Source organism: Mustela erminea, chromosome 3 (genome assembly GCF_009829155.1).
Source record: "Mustela erminea isolate mMusErm1 chromosome 3, mMusErm1.Pri, whole genome shotgun sequence".
NCBI classification, from domain to species: Eukaryota; Metazoa; Chordata; class Mammalia; order Carnivora; family Mustelidae; genus Mustela; species Mustela erminea.
In genome coordinates, this window is record NC_045616.1 from 86438007 (window position 1) to 86455716 (window position 17710).

The 17710-nt window shown below is 34.6% G+C and overlaps 2 protein-coding genes and 1 non-coding gene across 6 annotated transcripts in view; all 3 read right to left on the bottom strand.

The window, feature by feature from the left end:
* The window catches only part of LOC116586455 (protocadherin alpha-C2), a 183647-nt gene that overhangs the window by 57694 nt on the left and 108243 nt on the right, over nucleotides 1-17710 (bottom strand). The window lies entirely within an intron of this gene.
* Nucleotides 1-17710, bottom strand: part of LOC116586458 (protocadherin alpha-7-like) — a 106192-nt gene that overhangs the window by 24727 nt on the left and 63755 nt on the right.
* LOC116587343 lies at nucleotides 14840-14975 on the bottom strand. Its single transcript, XR_004284374.1, has one exon. It is a non-coding gene; the product is annotated as a U4 spliceosomal RNA (small nuclear RNA).

Consider the following 17710-nt stretch of genomic DNA (forward strand, 5'->3'; position numbering starts at 1 on the left):
GCTTCCTGTACTGGCCTGACTCTCCTTTTCTGCCATAGCAATACTCCTTATTTCTTATATATAGCTCCCTTTCTGAAATACTTACAAAATTGTACAGAAGACCTACCCAAAGCAAAGTGTACTTGTGTTCTGGATATTCTTAGAAGCAACTAATAAAGGAAAAAAAATCTGGGGACCACTAGCCACCAAAATATAGCTTTTATTGCTATAAAAAAGAGCCTCTATTATACACATGTGCTTTCTGAACAAGTAAATACAACATATCCATATATTTAAGGTTTTTAAAGGACATAACTTTAGTTATACTATGTAATTTATTTTTATTTTTTATTGGTCTTGTATTTACTTGATTTAGGTTCAATAAGAGGTTCTTATACAAAATTCAATTCAAAAAAAAAATTCAATTCACTCAGAATTGTAAAAAAAATAAAAAAGTGAAAGTCCTTTCAAATCCCATTCTCCTATAGACTACACCTTTAACAGACAATTGTACATCCCTACAGACTTTTTATTTATACACATATAAATATGTACATATATATGTATATACATATATACATATATATATGGTTACAAAATGTAACCATATGCTATACACTATCATGAAACTTAGGTTTTTTAGTTTTGCTTAACATATATGATGGACAGGGATGCCTGAGTGGCTCAGTTAGTTAAGTGTCTGCCTTCGGCTCAGGTCATGATCCCAGGGTCCAGACAGATCAGAGATGGAGCCCCACTCAGTTTCTCTGCTCAGCGGGGAGCCTGCTACTCCCTCTGCCCCTCCCCCGCTCCTGCTTTCTCTCCCTCTCTCTCAAATAAATAAAATCTTTAAAAGAAAACAAAAACCAAACAAAAGATATATGATGGACATCCTTCCATGTCAGTGCCTAAAATTCTGTTTCATTCCTACTAATAGCTAAGGATGGATATTCAGTTATGTATGGATATTTCATAATTTATTTTTACTCCATGATTGAATATTTAGGTACATTTCTGAAAGTATGTGCATGCATATGCCTGTGTGTTTATTCTGAAAGGTACTTAGTTAAAAGTATGCAATTTAATTTTTAATTAGGCCAAAATGCTGCCCTACATTTTTTGTGCCAATTTATACTCTCAATCAATAGTAAACAAGCCAATTCATTGACTTCAGATTTGTCTCCAAAATTCTGAGTTCATGATGTAGTAAAAAAACACAGAATCACATTCACAGCAGTATTTTGTTTTCCTTAATAAAAAGATCTCACATTATAATGTATTTCATATGACTTGCATGAATCCTAAATGTTCACTGAAAAAGTCTGCTTACTTCTTTGAATTTATTTTACTTAAATGGACTGGTTTTATCATAGTGTTTTATATCATCTTTACCCTATATCCAACTGGGTTAAAGTTTATTCCTTTAAGTACATATATTTCTTGATATCTCACTCTCCAAATGCTTTAGCCAAAAATAAATAAATTATGATATTTAATTATTGGACAAATATGACATTTAACAAAAACTTAAAAACATAAGATCTGAAGCTGAATCCAGTATATCTAAGTAAGGTCACAACAGGCCTTTCACAGAAAACAAATGTAGCCTCTGGACAAATTTATAAAGCAACTCTTTGAGAGCTCCTGAAAATAAGCAAAAGCAGGGAGATTTGAGGGGAAGTGGGATGGAGTCAAAATTTGGAAAAAGGAATTAGCATGGAGTTTCCATTGCTTTGGAATGAAGACAGTCATGATTGTGGCAAAGCTTGAGGAAACTAAAGCACAGATAGCCCTCAGTTTCTCTTCCATAAGGAACAAGAGGAAGGAGCCAGTGGCAACAAGCAAGCAGGGAGGGGAGTAGGGGAGAAGACTTGAGCTAGAGAGAACCAAAAAAGGGATCTTTAAAGTCTGTACCTGAATTCTTCCCATGTCTTTAGAGAGCCCCAAACCATACATATAGAAAACAATGCTAAAGCTAAAAGAACTAAACTAAAATTTGAACTATTGCCCATCACAAACAAGAGAGAATTTATATTTCTAATTCAATCAAGTTCTTCCTCTACTAGAAAATATTAACATCCTTCAAAGGAATAAAATAGAATGCAGTCTCCACAAAATATATGTAATATCCAGGACACAATTCAAAATTTCTTAGCATATAAGGAACCAGGAAAATGTGATGTATTCTCAAGGGTAAAGACCGTTTAGAAGTTCATCATCAACCCTGAGATAATGCAGACAATGACTTAAAAGTAGCTACTATATTTAATAAAATAAAGGAAAATGTGCTAGTATGAATGGAAAGAAAGTAAATCTTAACAGAGAAATAGAAAATATAAAAAAGAGCCAAATGGAAATTTAGTACTAAAAAGCAGAATATCTGAAATAAAAATTCACTGGGTGAGCTTAGTAGAAGAATGGAAATAACAAAGGCAAAATGCAGTGAACCTGAAAACAGAGCAATACAAATGATCAAATATGAATTGAGAGAGAAAAAGAAATGAAATAAAATAAACAAAGTCTCAGACACCTATTGGACAAGAAAGGAATATAAGGAATGAATATTATTAAAGACCAAACTTTAACCCTACTATGATAAAACCAATATCAAGATATATCATATGTAAATAATTGGAATCCAGAGTGGAGAGAGAGAAGAGAACCAAACAATATTTGAAGAAATTAAAATTAAAAATTTTCCTAATTTGGTGAAAAACATAAATTTGTAGATTCAATAAACTCTGTCAATTCCAAACAGGGTGAATATGAAGAAAAGCACAAATGAACATATCACAGTCAAACTTCTGAAACAAAGATAAGTATAAAAAAAAAAAAGCCACCTTGAAATTGGTGCCCTCACCCCCCAGAGGGAGAAACAAAAACAACAATATTACAAAAAGGGAACAATGACTCAAATATCTATAGACTTCTCATCAGAAATCATAGAGGCGGGAAGATAGTGGAATAAAATCTCTGAAATGCTGTAAGAACAGACTCTATCAACCCAGAATTCTATATCATCCAAAATACTTGAGAAATAAATACATTTTCACATAGAGAAAAAGGAAGAGAAATTGTTGCAGCATACATGCATTACAAAAAAATTCTAAATGAAGTTCTTTTGGGTCAAAATGAAAAGATACTATAAGGAAAATCAACTCTAAAGGAACAAATGGCCTTTTGACTGCTTAATCAGAAATTATAATTTTGGGGGCACCTGGGTGACTCAGTGGGTTAAAGCCTCTGCTTTTGACTCAGGTCATGATCCCAGGGTCCTGGGATAGAGCCCCACATCTGGTTCTCTGCTCAGCAGGGAGCCTGCTTCCTCCTCTCTCTCTCTCTCTGCCTGCCTCTCTGCCTATTTGTGATCTCTGTCTGTCAAATCAATAAATAAAATCTTTAAAAAAAAAGAAATTGTAATTTTGTCTTGTGGGGCTAATACTGTTTGGCATTTAATACAGAAATAATAACATAAGCAATAGCATAGGAAGAACTAAATGGTCTTCCACAGTTGCAAAGTTTCTATATATTTTTAAAGATATTATTTATTTATTTGAACGAGAGAGAGATCACAAGTAGGCAAGAGGCAAACAGAGAGAGAGGGGGAAGCAGGCTCCCTGCTGAGTGGAGAGCCCAATGCAGGGCTCAATCCCAGGACCCTGAGATCGTGACCCGAGCTGAAGAATTCTGGAACACCGAAAAGAAATTTAAAAAAATAAATTAAGGAAAAAAAGACAATGGGAGGGATGCCTGGGTGGCTCAGTTGTTAAGCGTCTGCCTTTGGCTCAGGTCATGATTCAAGCATCCTGGAGCCCCACATTGTTCTCCCTGCTCAGCGGGAAGCCTGCTTCTCCCTCTCTCACTCCCCCGGTCTGTGTTCCCTTTCTCCCTGTGTCTCTGTCCAATAATTAAAATCTTAAAAAAAAAAAAAAAGAAATGATGGGGGAAAAAAGGAAGTTATTCCACTCCTTTAACTGCATAGAGTTATGAATCTAAATTTAGGTTACTTAATACCTTGGGGGATTCTTGGGATTTACAGTTTCTGTGCAACATTTGTGTATTATTTTAGATGTAAAACAAACTCTATTGATGTTATAACCCGCAAATGAAATCTTCAAGCACAAAAATTGATTTGAGTTTCTCCTCTTCTTGGATTTCTAAAAGCCCCTAAGTAAGCTTTTGAATAGGAGACTATGCAGCCATCGTATAGACAAAAAAGAGAAAAAAGCTGAACATAAGTTTAATCAAACCACTCTAGGATACAACCTTCGGCAGAACATTCCATGAGAACAATAGAAAAGTAGATAAAATAGTTTATATAGATAAAATTAATTTGTAAATGATTTATAGAATGAAAATGGACATTGTACTTCAGAGGAGAGGCAAAAGTGAATGAGGCAGATGGCAGCTGAAATATGCCTAAAATACAGATAAGTTTTCACAGCTTATCCCTCTGCTCATTTAAATAGGTTGAATACAGAATATCGTAACTGCAAATATGAACAGGAACTACTTTCAACTCCTCACTACCCAGAGAGTAAGTCTTCTTTTTTTTTTTTTAAAGATTTTATTTATTCATTTGATAGAGACACAGTGAGAAAGGGAACACAAGCAGAGGGAGTGGGAGAGGGAGAAGCAGGCTCCCCACTGAGCAGGGAGCCCAATAAGGGGCTCGATCCCAGGACCCTGGGATTATGACCTGAGCCAAAGGCATATGCTTAATGACTGAGCCACCCAGGTGCCCCCAGAGAGTAAATCTTCTTGTTCGGTGGCAAAAATCAGTATGAACAAACTGTGAACCCAAGGGTCACAGATGACGAAGCACAATACATAAGAACCAAAGTCCTTTGCTCTCCAAGGAGCATCATTATAACTCAGGCCAATCTGATTTTTAGTTCAACAAAAGTTGAGAAGCATCAGAGGTCACCAGGTGTGATTCACCACACACCAGAATGCAGACAGCACAGCTATAATCTTCCCAATACTCTAATCTTTGGTGGTGGAGAATGGGTGCTTGGGAGATGCGTTTCATCTCAAACACCTTAATAATGAACTACCTTGCTCAGGCTGTTGTTAAGCTTAGGAAGGTATCCTGTAAAAACTTTGACGGAGATGGAGAATATGTCCTTCTTTTTCAGAGAAGAAGACAAATATAAAATCTTTTTTTTTCCTATTACATGACATTTTCCAAATCAAAAGAACAGGAATGAAAAACAAGCTCTCTTATTAACTTCCTCAGTGTCTATGTTATTTCTGGGTACCGAATTGGGGACTAGAGACAACTTGCGATTAATTATTGGACCTAATGGACTATTTTTAATATTTTCCAAAATAGTCCCAACTCTGGCTAGAAATAGGAACCAAAGAGAATTATGTCTCAGAGAATAATTCATGACCTACAACAATTACAGAAGCAGATCCAGCAGAGAAGTTAAGACAATATTCTTAATCACAATCATCAACAGAAAGAATTAGCCAATATTAGAAGCTGAGAGCATGAACAGATGTTTTTGGAGTGATAGGAACTATACAGTGGAATAGATAATTAAAAGAAACAGAGACAGTTCTAAACTCTCATTTTACAACTAGGAAGAAATGGGCAAAGATCACTATAGAGCTTCAAAAGGCTTATAAACTACAAAAGGAATTTTAGGGGGGAAACCCAGCATTTTTCCCTTTGAGTGTAAACACTCAAGTTGCTCAGGTGTCCTAAAGTAAGATAACCTAATAATTATTATTAAAATGTGTAGGATGCAATTTACAATTATTTTATCTTCCTGACCATCTTATCATATGTAATAGTTAATTTATAACTATTAAGTTTCCTGCCTTAAGGTGTACTATGTCATGTTTGTATAGCAAATACTGTATATAGTTTCCTTTGGATAAGTGTTTGCATGAAATAATCTCTTTCCATCCTTTTACTTTCAACTTCTTTATCCTTCTAATAAAGGTATGTCTCCAATAAGCGACATATGGTTGTTTAATTTCTAACCAGTCTACCTTCATCAATTGGAATGTTTAGCCTATTAACATTTAATGTAACTACTGATGCACTTCAATTGAAAGCTATCATCTTACTACTTATTTTTTTATTCTAGCTGTTCTAATTTGTCTCCCCCCCTTTCCTGCCTTTATATAAATTAATTTAGTATATTTTTATCCTATTGTCTCCCCATTAATAACTTATTTGTCTCATATTCTTTTTTTTTTTTTAGATGGTACAAAATTTTATTAGCCTTTGCAGCCTCATAAGAAGCACAAGTTTAGACTATTTTTTTCTCATATTCTTTTTTTAAAGATTTTATTTATTTATTTGTCAGAGAGAGAGAGAGAGAGTGCATGCACACAAGCTGGCAGAGTGGCAGGCAGAGGCAGAGAGAAAGGCAGGCTCCCTGATGAGCAAGGAGCTGGATGCGGAACTCGATCCCAGGACCCTGGGATCATGACGTGAGTCGAAGGCAGTGGCCTGACTGAGGCACCCAGGCGTCCAGTCTCATACTCTTTTTTAAAACTATTTTTTATTTATTCATTTGAGAGAGAAAGAGAGTATGTGTTGCATGCCCTCACACACAAGCATGAGCAGGAGGGGTGGGGCAGAAGGAGAGGGCCAAGCAGGCTCCCCACTGAGCAGAGAGCCCGACCTGGGGCTCCATTATGACCTGAGCCTAAGGAAGATACTTAACTGACTGAGCCACCAGACACCCCCACATATTCTTTTAATATTTTAAATGGATTACCCTAGAATATATAACATGCATCCTTGACTTATTAAAGTCTAATGTAAATTTTTACTTTTACCACTTCTAGGATGACACAATGGCCTTAGAATCTTTTAATTGTATTAAATTTTAATTCTATTAAATTCATTAATTCTATTTACCTTTCTTCAAATATGAGAACATTATCATTCTCATATATTTCAGTTCTTTTTATATTTTATTTTATTTATTTTTTTAATATATATATATATATATATATATTTGTTTGTTTGTTTATCTGACAGAGCTAGAGAGAGAGCACAAGTAAGCAGAGCGTCAGGGAGAGGGGGAGAGAGAGAAGCAGGCTCTCTTTTGAGCAGGGAGCCCGATGTGGGGCTCGATCCCAGGACCCTGGAACCATGACCCGAGCTGAAGGCAGCCACTTAACCAACTGAGCCACCCGGGTGCCCCTCTTTTTATATTTTACATCCTACTATGTATTATTGTTGTTTTATTCAGTGACTATTTACCTCCACTACTTCATTCTTTCTCCTCTTCCTCCTTTCCTCCTTCCCCCCTCCTTCCTTATCCTTCCTTCTTTTCCATATTTTTTAAGCTTCTATCTGAAAATATTTTCCATATACCTAAAGAAATCACTGTTTACCTCAGCAAAAATTTGCTTAGGATATATTTCCTCAGTTTTGATTGAAAATATTTTTATTTATTTTCCTTTCTGAAGGATATTTTTGCTGGGCATAAAATTCTAGGCTTGCTTTAAGTCCTTTAAATATGTCATTTCATTGCTTTCTGGCTTCCATTTTTTTTTTCTCGAAAAGTCAGTTGTCAGTATTGCTATTGCTCATTTAAGGGTGATAGGTCTGCGGTACTAGTGTGGGGCAGTTGATTAAGCAGTTGACTCTTGATTTCATCTCAGGTTCATGATCTCAGGGTGGTGAAATCGAGCCCTGCCTAAGCTGGTCTACTTGGGATTCTCTCTACCTCTGCCCCTCCACCAAGTTGAGTGCATGTGCACGCGCATGCTCTCACTCTCTCATTCTAAAAATATAAATAAATAAATAAATCTTTATATATATATTCTCTTTCATGCTCTCTCAGCCCCTGCTTACTTGCTCTCTCTCTCTCTCTCTCTCTCTCTCCCTCTCTAAATAAATAAACATAGGTCTTTTATTTTCTGGCCATCAAAAGAAGATCATTAAAAAGGCTATTGAAGTAAATAAATCTCTGGCATAACTTATTCTAAAAAAAAGAAAGCAAAAATACAAATATGAAGAATGTAAAAAAAAAAAAAACAAAACACAATTGGGATGCCTCGGTTAAGCATCTGTCTTGAACTAGGACATGATCCCAGGTTCCTAGGATCAAGTCCTGTATCAGGCTCCTTGCTTAGCAGGGAGCCTGCTTCTCCCTCTGCCTGTTGCTCCCCCTTCTTGTGCTCTCTCTCTCTCTGACAAATAAAATCTTTTAAAAAAAGAAAAAGAAAAAGAAACACCATTATGGTTCCTACTACACTAAAATAATGAGAAATACAATAACATTAAGCCTAAATTTTATAATGTAATATATAGGCTTAATGTTATTGTTGAAAAAAAAAACCAACTTGCCAAACTGACAGAACTAGAAATATAAAATTTATATAGCTCTATACCTATTGCAGATACTGAATTTATAATTGAAAACATTTTCATGAAAAGAATTTTAATCCAAGAAAGCTTACTTCTGAATTCTCCACATATTTCTGGGAGAAGAAAACACTGATTTACACAAACTTTCCAAAGAATTGAAAAGGAAGTAAAACTTCTTAACTTATTAGATGAGGCCAGGATAGCTTTGATAACAAACTCTTACAGAAACCTTACAAGAGTGGAAAATTACAAGCTAATTTCTATCATAGACACAGATTTTCTATCATAGACACACAGATCTTTTTAAAATTCCAAACAAAATGTTGGGAAACTAAATTCAGTCATATAAAGAAGGGTAATACATTAAAACCAACCAAGGTTTATTCCAAGAAAGCAATATTTGTTTATTAATAAATCAACCAATGTGATTCATGATTTGAATAAAAGAATAAAATCATACAATCACTTCATTAAGCAGAGAAATATATGATAAATTTAATATCCTTTCATAATTTTTTAAAGATCTCTTAGTAAATTAGAAAAGGAAGGAAGCTTCCTTAACCTGACAAAGGACCTCTGGGGAAAAAGTCTATCTCATATTAAATACAAGAAACTTTCACTCTGAGATCAGAAATAAAACAAGGCTATCATCACTTCAGCAATGCCACAAAACCATATACAGAAACTATATGATTATAAATTTAAAAAATAAATAAATAAAGCTAAGAATATTGGAAATGGCATAACAGTGTGTTTAGAAAATATAAAATAACATAAAATGTGAGATTTCAAAATTTAGCAAGGACATGATACAAACTTAATATAAAAGTTAGGTTTATATCTATATACCGGTAACAAAAACAATTATAAAATGAAATTTTTAAATGCCATTTACAATAGCCTCAAAATACCAAATATCTAATGAACTTGCACAAAATATCCCTCCACACACATTAATCACACATAAACACTTAGAGGAAAAAATAAAATAAGTAAAAGGACATATAATGTTAGCAGACCAGCTATTTATGGATATATTATCATTATGTTAATAAATCCCATATTTTTTTACACAGCAAATAAAAATCCAAGTAAAATTTTGTCAAAAAGTCAATATGCCTCATATTTTCTGCCCATTCAGTGTAATTCCAATTGAAAGAAGAGCAGAGTTTTTTTGTAGGAATTGACAAGTTGATTCTATAATTTCTATAGAAATGCAAAGGACCAAAAAGAGCTAAATTAATATGGAGGCAGAAGAACAAAGCGGGAGAACTTACACAATGGTATATTGATACATATTAATATATAGGACAGTATTGGGACAAGAATAGAGGACTAGACCAATGAAACAGAATCGAAGTCTAGAAACTGGCAGAAATATACAGTCACTTGGTTTATGACAAAGATAGCACTGCAGAACAGTAAGAAAGGGTGGTCTTTTTTTATTAAATGGTGCAGACAATCCAACTGGATTTACACATGGAAACAATCTCAGCTCTGACAACACACAATACTCAAAAATACAATTTCAGATGGATTAAGATTCTTAAGTGCATGTTAAAACAAGAAAGCTGCTGGAACTATGGCAACCACTAAGAAGATACGGCTATTGAAACGTAAGCTTGAATTAAATTTAGTAACATTAAATATTCAGTCCCGCAGTTTCACTAGCCACATTTCAAGTGCTCAGTAGCCGTATGCCCTATATATGAAGATATAGAAAATTTCCAACATATAGAAAGTTCCATTAGACAGCAATGTTCTAGGAGATAATATAGAAGCATGTTGTCATTATCTTGAAGTAGGCTACGTTTCATTAAAAGGAAGGAAAGAGTACTAAGTAAAAAGAAAATACAAAAAATCGGATCTCATTAAAATTAGGAGTTCCTGTTAATCAAAAGACATCATTAAGAGACAAAGAGTAAATGGGGCGCTCAGGTGGCTCAGTTGGTTAAAAGACAAAGAGTATCTCTATACACTACTATGGAATGATCACAGGTTTATATTCTAAAGTGAAAAACCAAAGCAGAGAAGAATATGTTTTGTAGTTTATAATTTACCTGAAAAAGCTGAAGACTGACACACATATATATTTGCTTATATATATATATATATATATATATATATACACACACACACATATATATATATACACATGCACACATATATATACATACAAAAAGAAATAGTAAAAGGATAAAAATTTGATTACTTATAAGAGGAAAGAAGGACTAAAGTAGAGGAACAAGCATAGCAAATACGAGACTTTTCTAAATATACTTTCTTTTATAAATTTAGTTCAGAACCATTGTAATATTTTACAAACTATAAAAAAATTAAATTTTAAAAAGCAAGTCCTATTTTTTAAAAGATTTTATTTCTTTATTTGACAGAGAGAGATCACAAGTAGGCAGAGAGGCAGGCAGAGAGAGAGGGGGAAGCAGGCTCCCTGCTGAGCAGAGAGCCTGATGCGGGGCTCGATCCAGGACCCTGGGATCATGACCTGAGCCAAAGGCAGAGGCTTCACCCACTGAGCCACCCAGGTGCCCCAGTAACCCCTATTTTTTACAAGTTTTTATTTAAATTCCAGTTAGCTAAAATACAGTGTAGTATTAGTTTCAGGCCTCAATTTGAAAGCAACTTAAAATAAATGAACCTAACTCTGTATGTACTTGGCAGCTTAACTACACAGAGATGAACTATTCCAAGATACTTTAATACACAATAATTTGTTCATACCTAGTGGGATACACCCTACAAATGAAAATAATGACAAAAATACTAAATTGATACTATAATCATATTGTTGGTGTAGTGCTGGTATTGTTTTCTGAGTCTGTTGTTTGAGTAGTATAAGGTAACAAATGAGTAATTAGGTCGATATAAATGAAAACTGGGATTTTTGCTGTGGGAGAAAGGAGACATATATAATACTGAATGAAATTAACCAGACACAAAAACATAATGATACTATATGATTTAATTTTTATGGTGTTGGAACTCATGATAATGGTTAAATCAGAAGAGAATAATGATAGATGGATGGGGTGGGGTGGGTTGCTGGTATTTCTCTACTTCCTTACCTCTGTGGTGGTTACATGATTGGGTTGGCTTTGGATTATTCATTAAGCTGTACACTTACGTTACATGAACTTTTATGAATGTTGTGCTTCAGTTAAAGTGAGATTTGTGTGAAGCAGCTAAAACCAAGTTTAGTGGAAATTTAGAGCTTTTTATTTATTTATTTTTAAATATTCTATTTATTCAATAGAGAGAGAAAAGGTAAGAAACCATGAGCAGGAAAGACCTTGAATCACGAAGGAAGTGTTGAAAAAGAAAAACAAAGGTCGGCCATCACACTGCCTTATTTCAAGCTTTAATACAAAGCTTTAATTACAAAGACAGCATGGTACTCACACAAAAACAGACACATAGACCAGTGGAACAGAGTAGAGAGTCCAGATATGGACCTACAACTCTATGGGCAGGAAAAAATATCCAGTGGAATAAAGGCAGTCTATTCAATAAATGGTGCTGGGAAAACTGGACAGCTATGTATAGAAGAATGAAACACGACCATTTTCTTACACCATACACAAGGATAAACTTGAAATGGATAAAACACTTCAATGTTGGGCAGGAATCTATCGAAATCCTAGAGGAGAACATAGGCAGTAACTTCTTCAACATCAGCCATAGCAACTTCTTTCAAGCCATGTCTCCAAAGGAAAAGGAAACAAAAGCAAAAATGACCTTTTGGGATTTCATCAAGATCAAAAGCTTCTGCACAGCAAAGGAAACAGTCAACAAAACAGAGAGGCAACCCATGGAATGGGAGAAGATACTCACAAATGACACTACAACCAAAGGGCTGATATCCAAGATCTATAAAGAACTCCTTAAACTCAACACACACAAAACAGATAATCATGTCAAAAAATGCGCAGAAGACATGAACAGACACTTCTCCAAAGAAGACACACAAATGCCTAACATACACAAGAAAAAATGTTCATCATCATTAGTCATCAGGTAGATTCAAATCAAAACCACATTGAGATACCACCTTACACCAGTTAGAATGGCCAAAATTAACAAGACAGGAAACAATAAGAGTTGGAGAGGATGTGGAGAAAGGGGAACCTTCTTACACTATTGGTGGGAATGCAAGTTGGTGTAGCCACTTTGGAAAACAGTGTGGTGATTCCTCAAGAAGTTAAAAATAGAGCTACCCTATGACCATGCAATGGCACTACTGGGTATTTACCCCAAAGATACAGATGTAGTGAAAAGAAGGGCCATATGTACCCCAATGTTCATAGCAGCAATGGCCACAATCACTAAACTGTGGAAAGGGCCAACATGCCCTTCAATAGATGAATGGATAAAGAAGATATGGTCCATATATATAGTGGAATATTACACAGCCATCAGGAAGGATGAATACTGAACTTTTGTATCAACATGGACGGGACTGGAAGAGATTATGCTGGGTGAAATAAGTCAAGCAGAGAAAGTCAATTATCATATGGTTTCACTTACTTGTGGAGCATAAGGAATAACATGGAGGACATTAGGAGAAGGAAAGTGAGGTGGGGTAAATTGGTGGGGGAGATGAAGCATAAGAGACTGTGGACTATGAGAAACAAACTGAGGGTTTTGGAGGGGAGAGGGTTTAGGGGCGTGGGTGAGCCTGGTGGTGGGTATTAAAGAGGGCACAGATTGAGTGGAGCACTGGGTGTGGTGCATCAACAATGAATCTTGGAACACTGAAAAAAAAAACTTTAATTTGAAAAAAACTTTAATCTCAATAAATGAATACAAAGAAAATATGAGGAAGGAAATAAAGTTAAGAGCAGAAATTAATAAAATAGAAAGCAAATATACAAGAAATGGAATCCCAAAAGTCAAAAGTTAGTTTTTAGAAGAGCCTATGTAATTAATAAACTACTTCCCAGTCTAGTCAGGAAAAATAAGAGGTGACAATAACTAACATCAGGTTTGAAAAGGGGAATAGCACTACAGATCCTACAGATGTTAAAAAGATCACAACAAGACATTATAACAACATCATAACAAAAAACAGCTTAGATGAAATTAACATAATTTTGGGAAATACAATTTATAAATCAATAAAAATATAAATATAAATAATTCTATTACTGATAAAGAAATATAATTTCATGACTTAAAACTTTCCCACAAAGAAAACTAAAGCACAGAGAACATCACTAGTGATTCCACTAAATAATTAAGAAAGAAGTATCACCAATCTAAATAAACATGTTCAAAGAATAGAAAAGAGAGAAAAAAACCCTTTGAATTTGTTTAATAACCTTGACCCCAAACCCTTGTAAGAAAAGAAAATGACAAACTTATCTTGAGGGTTAAGTATAAAGGCAAAACCCCACTATGATGATGTCTTAACTGGTTGTTTTTGTTTTGTATGAACATCATTTTTAGACTAAATAAAACAGCTGTAATTTTTGCTTAGAGATTCTAAAGAATAAGCATAATGTACATGAATTCAGAGAACATTTTTGAGGGTATGTCATTATTACAGCTCTTCTATGAAAACAGTATGTATGTAGATGGCAAACAGATGGTTCTAGAACAGCCAAGAATTTAGGATGAAACAAAAAATTTTTTCCTTTTTCTCTGCAGCACAGGAGAGAGCGTATGTGATTGCATATTCATTCCTAGATGCAAAGACAAGTTCCAGATGAATATATAATGACCTTCTGTGTTTTTAGCTTGAGGAGGAAATTGTTATCCTAATTCTTTCCTTTTTCATAAATGCAGTATAAAAGAGACATACAATTTATTTGTATCCTGAACCATTCTCATCTTGTCTACTAAAACTGGGAACAAAGTGAGTAACCACTTTTATGATTTAGTTTTTGTTTTTTAAAAAAGTCTTTACCCACAAACTCCTTACTTCCCATAATACTTCAGTCAGAACCCTAGGCTATGATCCACATTCACTTGACATTCTTCCAAATGTTAATTCTTTCTGATATTCATATTATATCCATTATATCCAATGTAAAAGCCTCTTCGCAATTTAATCCATCTTCACCCTAACCCAGCAAAATGTATTTAGTCTCTGGGATATTATTGTTTTCCTCTAACTGTAAATATTGAAGGCAACAAACACCAAGACATCGTTATCAGTCATGTTGTTAAAATTTTATCATTCATATATTTTCCAGGCATTGTTTTTTTCCTTCTGTTTACTCAATTAATAAGATCTTTTTCCTTCCCTCTTACCAGTTTGAGGTTTCTCTATTATACAATGAATTCTATTGTACTGTCTAGTTTTTTTAATCCAATGTATTCCTTTTTTAAAAAATATTTTATTTATTTATTTGACAGAGAGATCACAAGCAGGCAGAGAGGCAGGCAGAGGGAGAGGGGGAAGCAGGCTCTTCACTGAGCAAAGAGCCCGATGTGGGGCTCGATCCCAGGACCCTGAGATCATGACTTGAACTGAAGGCAGAAGCTTAACTCACTGATCCACCCAGGTGCCCCCCAAATGTATTTCATATGCTCTGCAAGCTTTCTTAATTACAGCACTCTAAGGGTTTTCAATTAGCAATAATCGCGCCTCGGATAAACCTCATTGGCTACGATACTGCCACTGCTTTCAAAGTGCAGTTATCAGTTTCAAAGTCAAAACAGATGTGAGAAAATATCTAATTAACCTATGGGAAAGCCTACTAATGGCATATATTTTAACAAATAAAAACACCTGGAAATGTCAAAAACATTCTACCACTGTTAACTAATAACACCGCAAAGGGGAAACATTCTATACCCTACCTATCCTGGCAAAGGGCAAACTGCTTCAACTCCGAAAGAACAATACACTAACATAACATTGATGTGTCCAAACTATAATTTTCACATGGAATACTTAAGTCAGTTGTTCGCTGTTGAGCATTTTTGCCACATTAATATATTTATTCTAAAAAATTTGTAATTAATTTTAACATAATTAATTTTAAATGGTAAGCAGAAATTTACATCTCAGAGGTAACATCTTAGATACCAATCTAAACAAAATTAAATTGCCCATCAAAAATCTTAGAAAGAATTAACATGAGACACATGTTGTCTACTGTTGCATAGGACATCAATTTTGTTTCTATCTGTAAAATATTATCAATAGGAGAAGTACAGATAAAACTGCTTTCCTGAATTTCCTAAACTGATAGATTTTACTTTTATAAAATATGCTTGTTTTTATAAGTAAGCTCCACACTGGGCTTGAACTCACAACCCTGAGATCAAGAACTGAGCTGAGATCAACAGCTAGAACACTTATCCAACTGAGCCATCCAAGTGCCCCAGTATTGTAAAATATGTTGATATACACTGTAAATTAACAGAAGGGATTAGTGTCTAGATAGTATAATGTTAAGTGAAATAACATTCACAACAGTCAGAGAAAGACAGATACTATATGGTTTCCTTCACATGTATAATTTAAGAAACAAAACAAATGAGCAAAGCGGGGGAGGTGGGTGGTGGGAAAGGAGAGAGAAACAAACCGAGATATGGACTCTCAACTATAGAGAACACACTGAAGGTTACCACCGAGGAGGTGGGGGTGGGGTGGGGGTGAAACAGGTGGTGGGGATTAAGGTGTGCACTTGTCCTGATGAGAACCAGGTGATGTACTGAATTGCTGAATCACTATATTGTCCACCTGAAACTAACATAATACTGTATGTTAACTACACTGGAATTAAAAATTTTGAACTTAACTAAAAAAAAGAAGGACTTACTATTTGAACAAAATAGAAACACATATACATCAACATGATTCTGTATAACTCAGGCACACAGTTAAAATTGTTAGGAAATTGCACTCTTTCCAAAGGATTTTTGTTTTATAAAATTCAAGCAATAAATATTTCCTTTCTAGAATTATGTAGTCATTATTAAGGCACTCAGTGAACACTATGACAAGCATTCTTTTCTAAAGAATCGTGATTGGATCAATACGCAGTTGGAGAGGAAGAAGAAAGTAACAAAGTGCCTGGGTGAATTACAAATATTCCAGCTCTCTAGAAGTTATTTTATTCATGCTCTTATACATCACACTTTATATGTAAGGAATTATCCAGTCCACAAAGTTATTGGCAGACAGTGGACTACCTAAAAAGTAAAATATCAACATTGATAGAAAAAGACTGCTCAAGTGGATGACTGGAATGGTGCAGTATTCCTGCATGTATCAACAGTTCGTCTTTGTTACTGTCACTCATTTAAGTTTAAATATTTGGTGGCTGGAGATATTTTTCTGTGTTATTAGCTATATTTATCCTTTCATTTATATATTTTTAAAAAGATATTATTTATTTATTTGAGAGAAAGAGAGATCACAAGTAGGCAGAGCGGCAGACAGAGAGAGAGAGAGAGGGATCCCAGGACCCTGAGATCATGAGCTGAGCTGAAGGCAGAGGCTTAACCCACTGAGTCACCCAGGCGCCCCTTATTTATTTTTTTTTAAGTAGGCTCCATGCCCAACATGGAGCCCAAGGTAGGGCTTAAACCCACAACCCTGAGATCAAGACCTGAGCTGAGGTCAAGAGTTGGTCACTTAACCAACTGAGCCACCCAGGTATCCCTACATTTTTCCTTTTAAACAATTTTCCAACTTCCAGACCATTTCCTTTCAAGTCTACTCAAAATGTGTTTTTCAAACAATATCCAACTCCCAAACTTCAGACATTACTGGTATTCTCATCTCTCTTGGTTAGAGAAAGCAATGAAATAAAAGAAATAAGTTATGAATTTTCTTGATAGGAAGAAAGTTTATACACTAAGTGTTTTGATACCTGAAATATTAACATTATAGCACACCAATATTCTCCCTTTAAATCAACTGCATTTTAATGTGCATCCACTGTGACTTTCACAGTGCAAAGACGTGCATTCCTACTAATCACTTTGTCATCAGTAGGAACTGCAATCATATTTAGTGCCAAAACACAGCACTGAGGTCTTTCAAGCTAGCTCTAGGACCAGAAAATCCCATTATTTTGTTCTATTATATATGAGGAAGAAAATAACCATTAAAATAATATATTTGAAAGTGATCTTTAAAATGTTAAATATATACATGTAAATTGGAAAAGTGAGTTAAATCTTTGCCCTTATGTTGAACTGTTCTATGTTACACCCAATTCATACACTATCAAATGTATTTATTCTTTCATTCAACAAGCATTTACTAATCATATCTCATATACTGCATTCTGTCATGTGAGAATATTAAATATGCAAAATTATAAGGCATGTTAATCTATTTGCAGTTAACATCATTATTTGGAGAAGAATAACTTATAACTCACTTTTCCCCTATTACCTGGAATAGTA